The sequence below is a fragment of the Paramormyrops kingsleyae genome, chromosome 24 (genome assembly GCF_048594095.1).
Source record: "Paramormyrops kingsleyae isolate MSU_618 chromosome 24, PKINGS_0.4, whole genome shotgun sequence".
In the NCBI taxonomy this organism is placed as follows: domain Eukaryota; kingdom Metazoa; phylum Chordata; class Actinopteri; order Osteoglossiformes; family Mormyridae; genus Paramormyrops; species Paramormyrops kingsleyae.
This window is the reverse complement of record NC_132820.1, coordinates 11,106,603-11,127,406: the sequence shown is the minus strand read 5'-3', so window position 1 is coordinate 11,127,406 and position 20,804 is coordinate 11,106,603.

Genomic DNA, 20,804 nt, shown 5'->3' with positions numbered 1-20,804 from the left:
ATATTTTAGCAGAGTTGGACTGAGATTATTTTTTTCCGAGAGACAAACAAACAAGAAACACGAACTAGTCAAACCACATTAAAACCTTTATAAAATATTTTAGCACATTCATAGCAATATTCTTTTTTCGAGAGGCAAACAAACTACAAACAAACCAAAGACACTAAGAAGTCTGGTAAAAATCTGATATTGCATGATAGGATACTGTTTACGGTCATGATATGGTATTCTCTAAGTCGAACACGTGCAGTTACATTTATAAATATGAATACATTTAACAAAATAAACATTTTTAAAGATTTATAAAATAGAATTACTGTTGAGTGTGTAAGCCGCCATGTTGAAATTACATCACGGGGGCAACTCGGACAACAAAATCTTGTCCGACATCAACGTCATAAAAGAGCTGTGTTTCCGACGGGAAGTGACGTTTTTCGTGACGTTTCGTGACGTTTTCATCCGAGTTCCGACTTGGAGAGTAATAATCGAAAGCACTATAAGGTACCCCCGACATACTGAACACAATGTGATGATGACAATTTGCACATGATGCACATGAGTCTATAATACATAGATATTTTCGCTTATATGTTATTTTTGCAGGCTACAATACTGTTTGGATTGACCAGCATGTCAGCATTTGTTCTGTAACAACACTGCCACCTGCTGGCCTTTAATAGCTTTAATTACAAATTATACCTTAAGCAAGATTTGTTTTACTTTCCTAACTTTAATGAAGAAATAATATAATTAAATTCTCCGTTTGCATCAGGCCGCATGCTTACACCCTTGAGGCGACATGTTTTCCTACCTGAGGCTCATCTTGTCCCAGGTAGCCCCTGTCAAATGACTTCGCACTTCCACCCGCACATGACACAGACAGGTTCAACTTCTGCTGCAATCACCCTTAAAACATGTAATCAAGACACCCCAAAGTGAGTGTGACATCACAACTACACCTTTTCCACCGAGCTAAGTCACCTGGAAAATTATGGTCTGGATTGTTTAGGGACACGGGCCTTTAAAGGAAAAGTAAGCAGACTGAATTCCCAAAATGCGGGTCGACCGGCAATTTCTTAAGAACAATCGAAAAATTTGACCTGGATTTTTAGAAGTAGTAAGTGGACTGGATTTGCCCGGCAATGCAAAGGAAACCACAGGTGCCTAGCATCAAACTTGCAAAAATATATTATTTATATTTTTATCAATAATATTATATGATACTTTTTATTTCATAAAATTTTATTATGGCAGTCAGTCATGTTTAGAATATTTGGCCTCTTCGGTCATTGGATGCATCTAGTTTTAGAATTCTAATCTAGGATGCCAATCAAATGCAAGCATTACTGCTGAAAAAAAGTTCATTCTGATACCATCAAGCTTGTTTGCTGAGCATGATGGTGAGGTGAGTTGCAGATCTTAATGCTCCCAACTTATTTATATTTTCATATTATTTGTAAAAAAAAAAAGTTGGTGAGTAAAATCTACAGAGGAGCATTAGGGCAACTTAAAAGCAAATAAATGTGAAATATTTTGAGATTTAACTTCAAAGTTTTGAGATTAGAGTCAAAATAAACTTTTGAGATTTAAGTAGGAAGTTTTGAGGTAAAAGTTGAATTCCACGGTTAGCTTATCCTAGCACAGCAGTTCACAAAGTGGGGGTCACGAGATTATTTGTAGAATGTCTGTAAACATAACGTGAAAAAATGTCTCATTTTAACCGTAACCAGTCGATCGTCGTAAGTAGTACTGTCCCAAATTATTCTTTAAACGATTAATCTAGCGATTATTTTTTCGATTATTCGACTAATCTAACAACTATTTTTTCTATTGATCTGATGATAAATTTATTGATAAGCAATTATTTTCAAGTCAGTCATATAATAGTGCCCAGTGCCATCAAGGCTATTCAACACACAGTAACTGTGGTTCTCTCTCTATGTGCAATAAATCTGTTCCTCACACTATGTGTAATTCTGGAACAAAAACAACGTAAACTGCATTATCACTTTACACTATACTACGCAACTTACTCCGCACTATGCACTGACACTTTACATCATGCACATTCTCATTATGCATTTATCATGTCATTTATCATGTATCATATCATGCCTATTTGTTATTTATTGCTGCTGCACTACTTTGTCTTCTATGTCTTCTGTGTATCATGTCTTATGTTTTGTCTGTGAGGGAGGGGTTTCCAAGTAAGAATTTCATTGTGCTCTGTACGCTGTACTTTGTACATATGACAATAAACTTCAAACTTCAAGTAATACAACAATTCACCCCCCTCCCACACGCACACAAATCTCAAATTCTCATTACCATTTCAATTTATTAAAACATTTCTTAATCATTAGGGCATTATTAACAAAAATCTTAAAATCAAACAAGCAAATCTTAAGAGATATAAGTGCATGAACCAAAAAATAAGAAAAATTCAAGTCACAATAACATGAGACAGTTAGGGTTGCTCTTTTTTTTGTGACAATGTTCCCAGCTGCCGAAAAGAGGCGCTCAGATGGGGTTGACGTTGCAGACACAGACAGGTATGATTTGGCCAGGACAGCCAGAGTTGGGAACCTTAACGCATTTTTCCCAAAGACCACGTGCGAGCCTTTTTTGCTGCGTGTTTCTCCAGAGGCTCCATAGCTCTGCTGTTAGACGCAGCCATGTTGCCTCGTGTGCGGGGGGTGGCAAATTTCCTTTTTGCAGGGTGGTTGGAGATGTCTCATTAATATTTATGAGAGAAGATGATTGTCCAGTGCATGCCTTACAAAATAGCGCGGCATGGCTGGAACCGGTGATATTAGACAAAACTATATCGGAATTCAGCCTATAATTGATATAGTTCTAACGATGCCAGCAATGAAACAACCAGCCAGGTTATTAGCGGAATTTGTATTGTAAATGAAAACCATGCCGCGGGCCCAATAAATAAAATATTGTAGCTCTTGAGTGGCGAAGAGATCATCAGGTGGACAGTAACTGGATCAGCATTGATCTTTCTTCTTTGTAAACAGTAGGTAATCTTGAAGAGACTTCAAGAGACTTTCAAGTTCAGCTCTATCGGCAGCAGCTGAGTCATACTGTAAGCGAAGAACAACCATACGGGAGCATTTTTCTTCCATCCTTGCTTCTGTTTCCTCTTCTGTAATTTCTGGCTGGTACAGGACGTCTTTCATTAGAAATGGCTGCTCTTAAAGAAGACACTCCCATGGAACAATAAATTTTCGGGTCACGCCGAGCATGAGGACGAACACGACACTTGGAGAGCTTGTGGGGCGGCTGCTTCACACTGTGGATTTAGGTGGAGTTGAGCTTCTGAAGGCTGTGCAGAGGTTCTACACTGTAGCCTAATCGTCGGAAGAGAAACAAAAATAAAATGAAGTAATTCCTACTTTCTACTGTAGTAGTCATGCAGAAAAATAGATTACAAACTAATATGAAATGACTCCCAGTCATCTATTTATGCAGGGCTAATTTATTAATCAATGATACTGTAATGTGTTGTGAAGTGGTTTGAAGGTATTGCTCTACCTTGTTTCCAACCCTGCCAGCAGCTTACTGCACCGTATTTGCCTTAAAATCTGTAAAATGTCGTCTTCTGTCACAAAAGCCAAATCCTCTTGACTCTCCAGTCCCTGGCTTGACGACCTTTCAGCAATTTTGAGGAACGTTTCCTATGGCGGATTGGGTAGGACTGGGAGGATGACATCCTCAATCATTATGGTCAAGTCTGACATTTTTATTGACAGATAAGAGTGATGCAGGACAAGTACTGGTAAGCTACACAAGGTATACTCAGATGAAGGGTAGTAATCCAACAGTAATCCAACATTTACACAAGCAGGCACCTTCTGCTGAGTCATAAGAACACCTTGATCAATAAGACATCCTGTATGATACAGATCCACAACAAAGTAAACATTACAACTGTTGTGAATTAATATCAGCTCTATGGTGTTCATGTGTTTCTTTTAACAGCAGCAGTCAAAAAGACGCAGGTTGACGTGACATATTTTCCGAAGCGCTCTCTGTCCGCTGGTGGGAGTGTGTATAATTTTGCTAACCAGAGGACCAAAATGCAATAGTGCTAATCACATTGTCTAATGAGAACTTTCAAGCTGTGTTTCTCTATGACGGTTTACTCTGTGCCTGTAATGGAGAATTAGAGAAGTTCTCTCACGCCTGTTTCAATCCAAACAGCACACCAACCTGACCTTACTTGACAGTAATATTCATATTTTTAAAGAAATAATTAAATGAAACCGTTAAAACAGTTGAAAAATAACATTTTAAATATTTGTATTAAACATATATAACTGATTTTGCTGTACATGGAATTTTAATATCATATATAGGTAGTACTATAATTTATTTAAATTCTTAATGGCCCAATTTCTCATAAGGTACAATGATGTGATACAGTTACAATTTGAAATAGTTAATTTGCCATAATTACATAACTAAAAAAAACAGACAACAGTGACTGTGGTTTATATGTTTGCTTATTTGCAAAGAAATTGTTGTTCGGTGGCAGTTACACCATGCTTTCTGCACACAAGAATAGAAGGCAAGAGGAAAGCTATAGAATATAAACTAAGAACATATGAGATTATGCTACCTGATTAAAATACACATCAAATAAAGAGATGTTTTCTTCTATGTACTTTAATTTGAAATCAGGCCAGAATTTCTCTTAGGGGCAGTATGCTACAAGCCCAGCAAACGTTTTGCTGACGCTAATTTTAGGTATTTGTCAGTTGTTTCTGTCCAAGTGGAATTACTAGAATATATTAAAATATATCTGAAGCTGGAACAATCCTTTATATTTGTGTTATGCATATACCCTTCAGCCATTTGAAAAATGGCCAAATTTCACATTAAGGGGAACTGTGTTAGAAACTCGGCTGACGCTTTGCTGACGCTTATTCTGCATATTTGACAGTTGTTTCTATTTAAGAAGTTACTGGAATGTATTTAAGTAAATTTGGAGCTGACACAATCCTTCATTTTTGTGTTGTGTATCTGCCTTTGACCTATGTGAAATATGGCCAGATTTCGCATTGAGGGGGACTGTTAGCAAACGTTTTGCTGATGTTTATTTTAGGTGTTTGACAGTCGCTTCATTTTTGTGTTATGCATTATGGTTGACCAGTGTGAAATATGGCCAAATTTCACCCTGGGGGGGGGGGGGACTATGTTAGAATCCCAACAAACTTTTTGCTGACGCTGATGATATACAGTACCAGACACCCGTTTCTGTTTAAGCTTGTCATGACCTGCACGTCCAGTCCTCGTGTGCGCCACGCCCCCTCATTACCCTCATTACCCACGCGTACTACCCCGATTGTGATCACCTGTTTCCTGTTATTTGACTGACTGAACAGGGAGCACAGGACTAAGAAACACGGATATACATGACTAACAGATGTAAACACAAGGCAGCTGTGGCTGATGAACAAGCGGTAAGACTGATTAGCAGCCACACCCAAGGGAAACGTGGGGAGCAGACAAGCAGGGCGAGGCTGGGACAGGGGGACTATGTTCCAAACCCTGCAAACTTTTTGATGACACTTATTTGATATAAGTGGCACTGGTTTCTATTCCAGGAGAGCTACTCTAATGTACTTCAGTAGGTTTCAAACTGGGCCCCATCCTTTTGGTTTGTGTGATGCATATACAGTTGACCTACGTGGAATCTAATTTTGCATTGGGTGCGACTATTTTCCAAACCCAGCAAACTTTTTGCTGATGCTTATTTGCTATATTTGGCTCTTGTTTCTGTTTAAGCTCAGTTACTGGAATGTACTGGGCACTGTGCTTGCAGTGCTGCTGAATCAGAGGATGGGTGCTGTGGCGTATGTGTACACACACACACAAGATTAAAATAAAAGGAGGGGGGGATTTTTAAATGGAAAAAACTGTTAATTTGTTGACCTCTGACCTGTTTGGTAATTGGTTGAAATGGGGTGATATATAGGGTTGCCCGGCAACAGAAAAGACGAGAATAACGGGGTGCCGAGAAGTGAGAACTAGTTTAATTGTTACCTCTGTTTAGCGTATTGCTAAACTAATAAATTCGAACCTTGGCTCTGGGAATTAATTCTCATTTAAGCAAGTGCAAGACGCAACAGGTGCTAGGAATGTGTAAACAAAAGTGTGTAAATAAAGTGCTAAAACAACCAGTTTGTCTCTGCGATTGCCTACCACAGACTAAAGTATACTTAGTTATCAGTTGTGTTTGTTTTATAGATATACTGAATAATTTACAATTTAGGTCCAGCCGTAATCTGTCACCCCTGATTATGATGTTCCAGTGCTCCAGAAGCAGGACTGGGCACCTCAGTAGGCTGTCTGTTTTATAAATGTCCAGATCACGGGTTCATAATCCTTGTCCCCCTGTCCTGCACAGGTATTTCTTACACCCAAACACCTGATCCTACACTGGTAATTAGTAGATGGATCAGGTGTGTTGAGGTAGGAAATATCTGCGTAAGGTAAGAGATCTCAAGGACCAGGAATGAGTATTTCTGGTTTAGGTATATCACTGTCTAGAACAGACATGCTAGGTAAGTTAAATGGTAGTAGTGGTATCATTTGTATTCGTTGTTTCTCTAGAGAAAATGGTTTTACTACATATAGAAGCCATCCATCCATCACTGTAACTGCTTAATCCCAGCTGGGGTTGTGGGGGGGGGGGACTGGAGCCTATCACAGGAACAATAGGCACAGGCAGGAACCAACCTGGGGCAACTGTCAACACACTGCAGGGTGCACACACTCACGCTCATGCTGGGGTGTTGACACCAGGACACGGTCACTTCAGGAGATCAGGTGGCCCTCAGATGACAGAGAGCATATAAGCATGATTGGCATCATCATACACATCATTTCATACGTGAAACACCGCCCCCAGAATCCAGAGTCTCAGATATGCCCCGGAATGGAACACGAAGCAGAAGTGAAGTGATGACAGGAAGGGTGTCATGGGTAAGGGGACGACACGCTTGCTAAGTTAGAGCAAATTCCTCACTGCCACCCCCAGAAGCCCGCCTGGTACACAGACGACAAATCGTGGTAGGTACAGCATGCTTTGGCTTATGGGGCACTGAGCTTGTCTGTAACACTGCTTTACAAGGTTTAACTTATGGTGTCAGAGAGATTTTCTGATGCGTATCACAGAAATAACTTCAAAATGTACACACTGCATAAGGTTTTTGAGAAACACCCAATTGTGTTATTGTAAAAAGTGTAAAACACTGGTATTTTGCATAACACTTGTAAACAAAAATCTGAGTATAAAATAATTAATTGTTGTCTTTCATTAACTTTTTAATGTTGGTTTAAGAAATGTACTCAAAATTTTGCTGTCACTCAGTTTTTCAGTGATGTCATTTTTAGGCTATATTGATAGTATATAATTCCTTAAGAATTAAGTATGAGCATACTGTATTTCAGAGTAATTTAGGAAAAAGTATTAGAATTTTATTTCTGAACAATTTTTCGGACTTTAAAGCAGGGTGCAAAGTGCTATAAGTGTGTTTTGCCAGAGTTTACAGGCTGTTCCATGTTTGAACATGTAGAAACAAGGTCCTGCTCTCTCTCTTTGATATGGAAAAATAATATCAAGGCAAATGGAGTCCTAGTTAGCTGGCTGAGGTGTGCTGGACCCTTCAGAGGGATGTTTCTGAGGCCGAACAGAAAATCAAACATTTCTACCTTGTAGATGAGTCATTTGCAACATGCACATACACTATAAATATACATCTAACATAAGGTTTAATTATATGTAACTCAAAATCCTTGCTTGATAAGTCAATTCTGATATTTGAATTCAGCACAAACAATAATGCAAAATTCACCTATTCTGATTTGTGAAACTAAAAGAAAGTTAAAATTTGTTGACCAGTGTAATGTGGGGAGGGGGGTGAGTCTGCTAAATCAAACGCGAGTTTCTTCCTTTTTGTGTTTGTTGTCATGAGTAAAGATGCCTAAAGTCCCCCGAAGGGGGGAGGATCTAACTGAGAGTGGCTTCATTTATACAGTCAGCTGTCTCTCTGACTGGGGGTGATAATCTGAACAAGGGGGGGGGGGGGGGCTAGTATCAAAGCAATACTGGGGGGCATATTTGCTGAAACAGACACATATAACTGATGTATACAGACAGTGCTGCTGAAAGTGAAAGTGGCCTGGCACGTCTGCTGGGTCCTGGTGACTTTACACTATTTGGTGCTCCGCCCCTCACAGGCATGGATTCCTGGATCTTACATGCTCTCCTCGTCGCTGGGCTGGTGATACATGTGTCACATGCCAGAGACCCCCCCAAGGATGATGAAGACTACAGCGGCAACAACAGCGGCGACAACAGCGGCGACAACAGCGGCGACAACAGCGGCGAAATCGAATCACCAGATACCACCAGTGTCACCAGCGAAGTCATCGACGTGACCATCGCCACCAACATGAACAATCTCACTTCCTTTCACACCACCAACCTCAAGGCCACTCCCCCTAAGCATAGCCCCACCCCCAACCTGAGCCCTGGGGGTAAATCAAATGCTGAGGACATCTCCGGGGATGGTGAAGGCTACAGCGATAACGGTATGGAATCAACAGATACCACAAGTGTCACCAGCAAAGTCACCAATGTGACCACCACCACCATCATGACCAACCTCTCATCCGTTCTCAATGTGACCACTCCCACCATCATGACCAACCTCTCATCCGTTCTCAACGTGACCACCCCCACCATCATGACCAACCTCTCATCCGTTCTCAACGTGACCACCCCCACCATCATGACCAACCTCTCATCCGTTCTCAACGTGACCACTCCCACCAACATGACCAACCTCACCTCCGTTCTCAACGTGACCACCCCCACCAACATGACCAACCTCTCATCCGTTCTCAACGTGACCACCACCATCCGCATGACCAATCTCTCATCTGTTCTCAACGTGACCACCCCCACCAACATGACCAACCTCACCTCCGTTCTCAACGTGACCACCGCCTCCAGCATCACCAACCTCTCATCCGTTCTCAACGTGACCACCCCCACCATCATGACCAACCTCTCATCCGTTCTCAACGTGACCACCCCCACCATCATGACCAACCTCTCATCCGTTCTCAACGTGACCACCCCCACCATCATGACCAACCTCTCATCTGTTCTCAACGTGACCACCGCCACCAGCATGACCAACCTCTCATCCGTTCTCAACGTGACCACCCCCACCAACATGACCAACCTCACCTCCGTTCTCAACGTGACCACCCCCACCAACATGACCAACCTCTCATCCGTTCTCAATGTGACTACCGCCACCAGCATGACCAACCTCTCATCCGTTTTCAACGTGACCACCCCCACCATCATGACCAACCTCTCATCCGTTCTCAACGTGACCACTGCCTCCAGCATCACCAACCTCACCTCCGTTCTCACCACCAGCCTTGAGGCCACTCCACCTAAGCATAGCCCCACCCCCAAACTGAGCCCTGGGGGTAAGTCACACACTGGCTGGCTGCTGCTGGCTCTGGGAATCATGTTGTTGCTCTGTACGGTGGTGTTGGTGTCCACTCATATGTTTCCCTGCCAGGTCCAGAACCTCCATGACCAGCTGTGTTCATTCTGGCCAGCCCACCCTCCCCGTGTAAATGCCGACGTGATCAGGGTCGGGAAGGCCAGCGAGGTGATGGAGACCGAGATGGAGAAGATGATGGAGGAGGCCGAGAACACGGCGGAGAAAACGCTTCGCGTGGATGCTGACGTCCAGGAGACAGAAGCCGCCGTCGTCCCCACAGCTCCCCCTGCTGACCCCTCCTCAGACTGCGTCCTGAATGTCTGACCTGAGAGCCACCTGCTGACACAACGTCATAGTGCTAACGAATGCGCTAACAGGCTAACAGTTAATGCTTTTGTTTAATTTGCACCTGAAAGGACAGTCACTGCATGCTACATTTAAACTTGGGGGAGTAGAGGAAGGCCAAAATAATGTTGCCCCTCCACAGGATAAAGCATTGGGAACTGTTTTCATCTGTCTCCCTAATTATAGCCCTTATTATTAAAATGATCTTTCTTACCTTTGAAGACCTAAAGTTACTAATACCACAAAGATTTTTAATCTTTATCTCAGTGGTTCTTAAACTATGGCATGTGAGCTCCCTCTAGTGGTTCATGGAAGTATTTTCATTAGTGGTGGTACCCAGCAGTGCTAATTTTGACAGCAAATTTTTTTTTTTAGTTTTTGTCATAGTCTTTTGACTAAAATGTAATTTAGTCTCAGTCATAATTTAGTCATCTAAATTATTTTAGTTTTAGTTGACTAAATATTATAAGATTACAGTCGACTAAAACTACAGTTGATTCAGTCGACTAAAATTAAAAGTGCAAAGTATAATGTTTGAAGTTTCCCTTCGATTTCTGAAAGTCATTATGTTCACCAGGATGAAATGAAACCAATGTTAAGGAATGGTGTTAAGGTCTGACTGTACAGTACACAAATACACAGATTTCACTCTTATTTGAAACACAAACATATGTTTATTTACCTAGAAACTGTAAAATCAGTAGTGCCATTAATGCATAGAAAATAAAAAGAAAATCACAATAAAATCAGAAAAAGTGCATAAGCTATAATGCCACCAGGCCTGCTGTTTCTGAATATTAAAATAAAAATATTAAAATAAATATTTGAAATATTTTTATTTGCTATTGTTTGCTGTTAAATGTTTCACCTGAAATTCTCAAATATGTTCAAAGAAAAAGACCAATAATGGTCTCAGGGATTTATACCCATTATCAAGAAAAAAAAAATCCAAACATTGAAAACATACTTCGGGGCAGCATGGAGGTGCAGTGATTAGCACTGTTGTCTCACACCTCTTGGACCCGGGTTCGAGTTTCTGCCTGGGTAACACGTATGTGCAGTTCGCATGTTCTCCCCATGTCGTTGTGGGGTTTCCTCCATGTACTCCGGTTTCCCCCCACAGTCCAAAGACATGCTGAGGCTAATTAGAGTTACTAAATTGCCCATTGGTGTGCCTGTGCAAGTGAATGGTGTGTGAGTGTGTCCTGCGATGGGCTGGCCCCCCATCCTGGGTTGATCCCCACCTCATGCCCATAGCCTTTAGGATAGGCTCCGGACCCCCAACGACCCAGACGGATAAGAGGTTTGGAAAATGGATGAAAACATCAACGGCTATCAGTAGCAGAAAGTGCAACTATTCTATTTTAGCATTTTCAACATCAAAATAATTACATCAAGGCTGCAGTTCCATTAGTGTATAGAGCCAAAAATCAACTCTCCTCTCTTTTATGTGATTTCATGTTCGTTGAAGTTTCCGCTTTTTAACAACTGTATAAAGTAATGTTATTTGTTATATAAATCAACTCCGGTGAAACAAAAAATGCACGTTTTCAGGGTTGCCAAATATCAAGTATCTGGAATGACACTCACGCTTTCAGACTCACGCGGGAAATCTTACGACAAATCTATATTATTCCATTATAAACCTAAAATTAGCTACGTCAAAAGTGTATGTACAATTTTAAATACAAAAGCAGACTATTTACAAGGTAAGAACTGTAACATTTGTCTGCAGACATCTCGAACTGAATATCTCACTCCAGCCAGCTGGCCGAAGTCGGCAACCCCGCGTTTTGTTTGAAATGAAAAGTGAAATGCGCTGTTTTCGCCTGGAACGGCACATCATTCCGTTTGCGTTGTTACTCCGACAAATATGAAACGTATATGAGAAAAACACGTTGCGTTTTATAACCTGTTTCGAAATAATATGACCGCCCATTTCCTACTCTAATAGCGATTGAAGTGATAAGTTCGTGTGTATATTAAAACGAGACTTTAATTTTATTAACGGTGTGGGATTATCGAAAGCAATACTTAAATCCATGAACACTAAAATATATGACAAAAAAATGATTGTATTTGGGTTTTATGGTTTAGGTTAAGCACTTTATTCAAACATGCACAATTCTCACATTTTATTTTATCTCATTTTGAAATGCAGCCCTACTTTTAAAATTTCCTTTTAAAACTAGTAAATGAGAAAACATTATACATATCGGCAGTCATACATATATGTTCAGCTCTATGTCATGTGACAACAAGTTTTTAAATTGTATTGAATTAATTTGATTTGACAGTCAGATATTGATATTGATTACATGCAATGTTGATACAACCAACAGGTTACTTAAATATATATCATACTAAAAATAGTTAGACATTACGATCTTCAGGTGTTCTGACGAGTTGAGCTACCTATCGAGGCGTACTATCGAGCCTTTTTGCGCATGTGCAGTTCCACCGTTTGGGGGTTAGGGTTAGGTTTTAGGGGTTAGGGTTAGGTTAAGGGTTTTGGGGTTTTTTGGGGGGTTAGGGTTAGGATAAGGGCAAGAGTTAGGGTTAGGGCTATCGATTAGCACTACGGTAGCCTAACTCGACAAAGTAGCTCAACTCAACAGAACACCGGACCTTTGCATCAAGAAATTTTCTCTAACTGGACCTCTTTAAATTTTAGTTGAATACCCCTGCCTTACGCGGACTGCATTAGTTCTTATTATATCTCGTCTCTGGCAAAATTTTCGTCTCGTTTTTATTCCTTGACGAAAGTGTCCATGCATCATTATTTAGTTATCGTTTCGTTTTAGTCTGAAAATAAAGGTCGTTGACTGGATTTGGGTGTGATCTAAGGCCCCGTTTACACTGCAGGTCTTGATGCCTAATTCCGATTTGTTGCCTATATCCGATTTTTTGGACCGTCTGTTTACACGGTCTTTTTAATTGTGACCCATATCCGATTCGTGTGTTTACACTTGCTATAATTTCACGCATGCTGAACGGGGGTTTTTGCACGACACCGTAGCCAAGACGGACGAACGCGAAATTTGTTTTATGATAGCTTTGCGATGTATGCGAAGTTCGCCGAACAACATCACGATTTTGAGGCGAAGGAGGAGGAAAAGGGCCATCATTGCAGCCGAAATATCCTCGAAAACAGATTTGTTTCTGTAGGAACCTTTAATTTTATCCTGAACGGATTCTTCTCCCCACAGGGTGAGAAGGTAGGCTATTTCAGGCGCCGACCACTGCCCTACACTTTCCTCCTCCATGTTTCGTGTGTTTCTTGAATGTTACGCTTCCACACGTACTTCCCACGTACTTTTCACGTACGCTTCACGTACGCAGTTTAATGACGTACAGAACGCAATGCCTCAGAAAATCCGATCTGCCTGTTTACATTACAGTCGCATTGGCCCATATCTGATTTATATCTGATTTATTTCCACATATGAATGAGGCCTGAAACCGATCTCGAAATATCCGAATGCATGCGTTTTTTTCCCGTTTACACTGTCACAGAACAGATCCGATCTGTGTCACATATGAGCAAAAAATCGGAATTAGGTCGCATTTAACAGACAGTGTAAACGGGGCCTTATTAACATGGTTAGTACCTGGCTGTGTTGTGGGATAATCTGATTGGTAGGTTAGATTATGGGATGATCTGATTGGTGGTGAGGGTGCAGCAGAAGGAGGATGCTGAGGGGCAGTACCTGAGGAGCAGCAGCAGGGGGCGTCGTGGCGTGAGGCTGAAGCAGAGGAACTACATGACTGAAGTGGGTGATAGAAGCCAAGAGTGCAGGATTATGACGACAGGACAGCGACAACTAAAATATAAATATAGCAGAAGGAAATACATGAACAGCCAGTAAAAGCCGACATCCTTCCTCAAAATGTTAAAGAAGGGAAATTTTGAGGATAGATGAGAAACTCAAGATTTCCAAGAGGACACTGATATGCTGTGATGAAACTGGGCTCAGTCTTATAGAACAGGCACATGCCGGGCAGCACTTCAAAGGACCTTAAGGGTCTGAGGTGAGGATGGCCTTCCCACAATGCCCTGCACAGCCATAACAGAAAATAGTCATGTTTAAGATGAGGGGAACGCTGGGACGGAAGTACACATTTTTAAAGATAAGACAAAGAGCGGAGAAAGTGGCGATGCAGGATGGTCTTGCATACTAGCAATATTCTGAGATCAGAAACTTCATTTCCCATAAGGCTTTTTGATATGGACTGCAAATTCCCTTAGGTATCTATTGCAGTCTTCCATATTAAAACTGAAATGTGTGAATTGCCTTTCTGTGTATGTTTATCACAGCCTGAATGCTGAGACGTGGCCAGTGAGGTCATAGAGCTGAAGATGTTGAGGTTTGTGGTGATGCTGAGTTGGCTGTGGAGGTGGGGGGGTGTCAGCCAGATGAAGACCCCCCCCCCCACCACCCCCGGGCAGGTAGGTGTCAGTCAGCACACAGGAACTTCACAATCAGTTCTGCTTCCTTCCTGAGAGGTGGAGTGGGGTCATGGGAAGGTCACCACCAGTCACCACATGGGACAAGTCCCGAAGCCGGCTATGAAGTCACCAATTTTGTAAGATTTAAAAATAAAATTTGAAGCTAAATATTTACCTGAAAAAAAAGTCAGCAGTTGAAAATGTCCGTGGGCTAAGTGCATTCTTAATTCAGTTTAACTGTGTTATTAATAGTGTCTGGTGTGTGTGTGTGTGTGTGTGAGAGAGAGAGAGAGAGAGAGAGAGAGCGAGCATTCAGTATCGACAGGATAGATGATGCATTCCTCCGGAGCAGCATGCAGCACATCACACTGAAAGCAGTTCGGATATGTTGTGTCGGTGTGCATTGTGGGTGGGGGGGGGGGGGGGGGGGGGGGGGTGCACAGGCTGCATAATATCATTCGGTTAGACATAACAATGATCGTTATCTATAAAAAAAACCCAACTGTGACGTGAAAATCGTGTCTGGGGAAAAGATTACATGAGGCTACTCTGCCCATGTTAAATGTTGGGTTTCTTTCATATTACACCTAATGGACTAGATTAGACTAACATTTCACAGAACGCCATTAATAATAAAAAAATAATAAACAGCTTATGAAGGGGACCACATCAGTTATAGTGTCCATATTAAAATTTCAAACCAAATTTGGATGTCAAAACATTTGTATTTGATGTTGACTTGTAATGGTGTGTTAATGTCAAGCACTTCTTTAATTTTTATCCATATATATGGTTACAGATAACTTTAAATTACCTGCTTCTTTAGCATGATAATTTTACTGCTCTGTAATGTTCTAATGATAGAGACCTAAATTCATTCAGGCACATTCATATAAAAGCTCTACATAACTTGCTGTAAGCTAAACTATAAATTATTGATATGAACTCTCATTTAGCACTGCCTATCGCCCAGAAAACAGGCCTCCTGTTTGTAATGTGTGATTCATGAGACCCAACCCCCCCAACCCTGGGTCCCTGACCTCACTACTTTTCGATCCCTGCCTACGGCCCCCGCACGGGACCTGTCACCCTCTCGAACCTCAGCCTCACTGTTCCGCTATGATAAACCACCAGGCTCCTGAACATCTGCCTGCTGTCTGTCAGGTTCAGGAGGAGAGAAAAGATCGTTTGCATGCATTTGCAAGACAGAAGAGGGAAGGTGGGAGGGAACAAACAGATGGAGGATCTAAAAGGTTCTGAGGACCTGGGAACCGTCACAAAAGGCTCCGCTGACCTCCCAGGCCCATTGGAGCCAAATCCGGGGACAGAGGTGGTGGAGTGGAGAGTTAATGTTGGCTGTTACGAGCCCCAGTCTAGGGTTGTTGCGTAACAGAATGGAAGGGAAAGGGGAATAAGGGAAACACAGGGTGTGGTGCACAGGGGAACATATGTGGACAAAGGGGTATATTTTTGTATTTTTCTGATTTTATTTTCACGCGACAGACACAGAACAAATAAACCCGGTGCAAAAGGACTCAGGAGTGATTATAGCCCAAATAACAAACAGAAAACCCAGCTACCGAACGCAACCCAAATCTAACTTAGCTACGTTCTAGAGAAATCAAAGAACATAAACAACAAGTGCTACACCTCACTCCCCAACCAAACAACAGCATACACAAAAACTTGCAAACAAAAATGGTACAGAAAAGGGCAAAGCGAATAATCGTAAAGCAATAAACGGAAACCGTCATACACAATAATCCATTCAAAGAAAGCAAACCAATAATAAACCTTGTGGGGAGTCGTGGGCGGGGTCCAGACGAGGAGGCGGAGCAAGGGCCGAGCTGAGTGGACCTGGCCGTGGGCGGAGCCGGACAAACAGCGGCGCGTAACAGGGCAGACTGTTCAGAGCAAGGGGAGCAGTGGGGGGCGACACTGATCAGCGTACAGCCAGAGGAATAAGCTGAATCGCCGGCGATGCTGATGCTGTTTCTTAAACCATCACGCTGCTTCTCTATCTGCAGGTCTTGGCCCCACTAAAGTGTAGGAGGGCTGGTATGAGGTGGGGGGGGGGGACTCCCCATCGATGGGAGGGGGGGCAGGGTCATTCGCAGCCGCTGAAGCTCAGACTGCGTATCCTGCAGGGAAGGTTGCGCTTGAGTATACATTTAGCCGTAACACAGACCAGGACACACAAGAGCCTCATCTGGAGTGTGTGTGTGTGTGCGTGTGTGTGTGCGTGTGTGTGTGTGTGTGTGAACTTGACAGCTCAGTGGATCCTGTCACAGACGAGGCCAGAGCTCGGTGTCCCCTCTGCAGAGAGCTAACATCACAGGAAGTCACAGCTCAGCATCAGCTACCGCTCCTCAGGCAGATGTTCTTGCAGGAGATGTGTAAAAGCCGCTTCTTCTGCAAACCCCCATGGGCCTTGCTGACAGACAGATTCGGGGCGGGGGTGGGGGGGGGGAAGAGAAACCGTAGGGTGCTTCAGCTAAGATATCAGACGGGTTCCTCCTGTTGAACTCTTATAAGCTCATCTAGTGTGCAAACATCAGACACCATGATTTATAACAGATCAGGCAGATCAGGGTTCTGGTAGTCCTACTGATAGGTCCCTCTTCCTAGACTTTGCCACCAGGTGGGGGGGGGTCAGTGTAGCCAATGGGACACGCCCCACAGACCTGCCTGACAAGACCACCAGTTGCCGTCGGACGGCCAGCTGCGTTCTTGTGTGTGATGCCTAGGAAAACCACAAACCACTTTCAAGGAAGTCAGTTTTGAAGCAGGGGGGGTGGTGGCGGGGTCTGCTATTTACCTCATTTGTCAACGTGTTATTCGCCTCACTCTTTGGGTTTCAGCACAACACATTCTGCAAGTCAGAGCAAACTACCCCACCGCACCCACAGAAGCCCGCCTGCTCCACGGCCGACAAATCATGGCAGGTAAAGTGTGCTTTGGCTTATGGGGCACTGGGCCCCACTTTATTTTTGTTTGCTGTCATGAGTAATGATGCCTAAGGTGGCCCAGGAGGGGAGAGGATCAATCTGAGAGTGGCTTCATTTATACAGCTGTCTCTCTGACTGGCGGTGATGATCTAAGCAAGGGGGGGCTAATTTCAAAGTGAGACTGTGGAGCATATTAGTTGAAACAGACGCATATTACTGATGTATGACTACAGAACACTCATTTACACAGACACACACCTCACAGCACCACACATCTGCATCCCGCCTGAACACACACATGGAAATACACACACTCACACACCCCCCCGGATCTGACCCCGGCGTACGGAAGATAAGCCGAATAAATGTAGGTATTGTTTGCTTCACCGAGGAATCATGTTAGTTAAAAAAACATGGATATAATTCTGGCTTTTATGGATAAGGTTGTATTTGCATTTTATTATTTGTAGCATTAATTAATTTGTGATTGTTCATCACTGCATTCTTAATGATCCTCCGAAAGTCATTGGGAGCAATAACGGGAAACTTCCCCAAATGGGGGGGGTGGTTGGATGGGGGAAGGACAGTGGCAGTGAAATTGAAAGTGACCTAAATTATGCGCCGGATCCTGGTGACTTTACACTATTTGGTGCTCCGCCCCTCACAGGCATGGATTCCTGGATCTTACATGCTCTCCTCGTGGCTGGGCTGGTGATACACGGGTCCAATGCTTATGCTTTGCCCGACATTCAGGAAAACACTGAGGATATAGATGATGGACTGTATAAGTTCTATGAAGTTGGCGACAACAGCGGCGACAACAGCGGCGACAACAGCGGCGACAACAGCGAATCACCAGCTACCACCAGTGTCACCAGCCTCGAGGCCACTCCCCCTAAGCATAGCCCCACCCCCAACCTGAGCCCTGGGGGTAAGTCACACACTGGCTGGCTGCTGCTGGCTCTGGGAATCGTGCTGTTGATCTGTACGGCGCTGCTGGTGTCCACCATCACGCTGGCCTGCCAGGTCTGGAAGCTCCATGACCAACTCAGCTCAGTCTGGCCAGCCCACCCACCCCGTGTAAATGCCGACGTGACCCAGCGAGGTGATGGAGACCAAGATGGAGAAGATGATGGAGGAGGCCGAGGACACGGCGGAGAAAATGCTTCGCTTGGATTCTGACTCCTCAGACTGCGTCCTGAATGTCTGACCCCACAGCTCCCCCTGCTGACCCCTCCTCAGACTGCGTCCTGAATGTCTGACCCCACAGCTCCCCCTGCTGACCCCTCAGACTGCGTCCTGAATGTCTGACCCCACAGCTCCCCCTGCTGACCCCTCCTCAGACTGCGTCCTGAATGTCTGACCCCACAGCTCCCCCTGCTGACCCCTCCTCAGACTGCGTCCTGAATGTCTGACCCCACAGCTCCCCCTGCTGACCCCTCCTCAGACTGCGTCCTGAATGTCACACCACTAACAAATGCGCTAACAGGCTAACAGTTAATGCTTCTGTTTAATTTGCACTTGGAGAGACAATCACTGCTTTTTCATGCTTTATTTAGACTCTGGGCAATAGAATAAGGCCAAAATAATGTTGCCCCTCCACAGGATAAAACATGGGGAGCTCATTCAATCTATTTATGCTCTTTATTATTAATATCGTCTTTCTTACCTTTGAAGGCCTAAAGTTACATTTACGGCAAAGATTTTCAACCTTTAACTCAATGGTTCTTATACTACTATGGTATGTGAGCCCCCTCTAGTGGTAGATGGAAGTATTTCTTTTAGTGACATGGCCCAAAATGTTGATAGACAGAGAGCCTGATATTTTTTGAGGAGGTACATCAAGTTCGAGAGCCACCACTTTAACCGTTTATGAAGCAGCTAACAGTCGTATGCCGGAAAAATTCAGGCCTTAAAGTTACAACGGCTGTTTCCCTCCACAGGTTTGAAGCATCAGCATGTGATCATTTGTTCTGTAACAACACTGCCACCTGCTGGCCTTTAAAAGTAATAGGTGATTGTGGAGGGGTGGGAGGGGGCAGGTTTTTACAGAGATTTATAGCTTTAATAACAAATTATACCTTGAGCAGGATTTGTTTTAACTTGGAATAAAATACTATAAAAGTATTAATATCTGCTGTTTCATTTATGGAAGCATCTGCAGGGCCGGTCAGTTGCTGATTAGCTGACAGGCTACATCATCTCTTATACAACCATACTACAGTCACAGAATCATATTATGGGGTGGCACAGTATTTAACACCATTACCTCCCACCTCTGGAACCTGGGTTCGAGTCTCTGCCATGGCTCCATGTGTGTGGAGTTTGCATGTTGTCATTGTGGGGTTTCCTCTGGGTCCTCTGGTTTCCCCCACAGTCCAAAAACATGCTGAGGCTAATTGGGGTTGTCAAATTGCCCATAGGTGTGAGTGAATGGTGAGTGAGTGGTGCGTGACTGATTGGTGTGTGAGTGAGTGGTGTGTGAGTTTGCCCTGCGATGGGTTGGTGCCCCATCCTGGGTTGATCCCTGCCTTGCGCCCATAGGCTCCAGACACTTAATAGGACAAGCAGCTACAGAAGATGGATGGACTTCAGTTACCTAGAGAAGTTTAAAACAAAAACCATGAGAGATTCCAGCTCACTTATCTTACAGATTCTCCCCCAGGTGAATATATATTAATTTAATTAACATTTATACATTATTTTTGCATGTGAATTTGGACCATCGAATTGGAGCAACAAAACCTACATTTATTCACTACGTATGGAACTCGACACTCGGCTGCAGTGCTGTTGTAGCCCATCCGCCTCAAGGTTGTGCGTGTTGTGGCTTCACAAATGCTTTGCTGCATACCTCGGTTGTAACGAGTGGTTATTTCAGTCAAAGTTGCCCTTCTATCAGCTTGAATCAGTCGGCCCATTCTCCTCTGACCTCTAGCATCAACAAGGCATTTTCGCCCACAGGACTGCTGCATACTGGATGTTTTTCCCTTTGCACACCATTCTTTGTAAACCCTAGAAATGGTTGTGCGTGAAAATCCCAGTAGCTGAGCAGATTGTGAAATACTCAGACCGGCCCGTCTGGCACCAACAACCATGCCACGCTCAAAATTGCTTAAATCACCTTTCTTTCCCATTCTGACATTCAGTTTGGAGTTCAGGAGATTGTCTTGACCAGGACCACACCCCTAAATGCATTGAAGCAACTGCCATGTGATTGGTTGGTTAGATAATTGCATTAATGAGAAATTGAACAGGTGTTCCTAATAATCCTTTAGGTGAGTGTATATATTTCATTGTGGGATCCAAATGTCACTACAGTGTGATATAAACCTGTTATATGACCTATTATATTGTCGGGACCATTTTTTTTCTTCACAGGGGAAAACTCAATTTTATAAAAAATAAAAAAAATATATGACTGAAATCGAAAATCTAAAAATGCCAAAACTCTTGCATTTTATTTGGTCATTTATGGTTAAGGGTAGGGCTGGGTAGGGGTTAAAGGTCGTCATG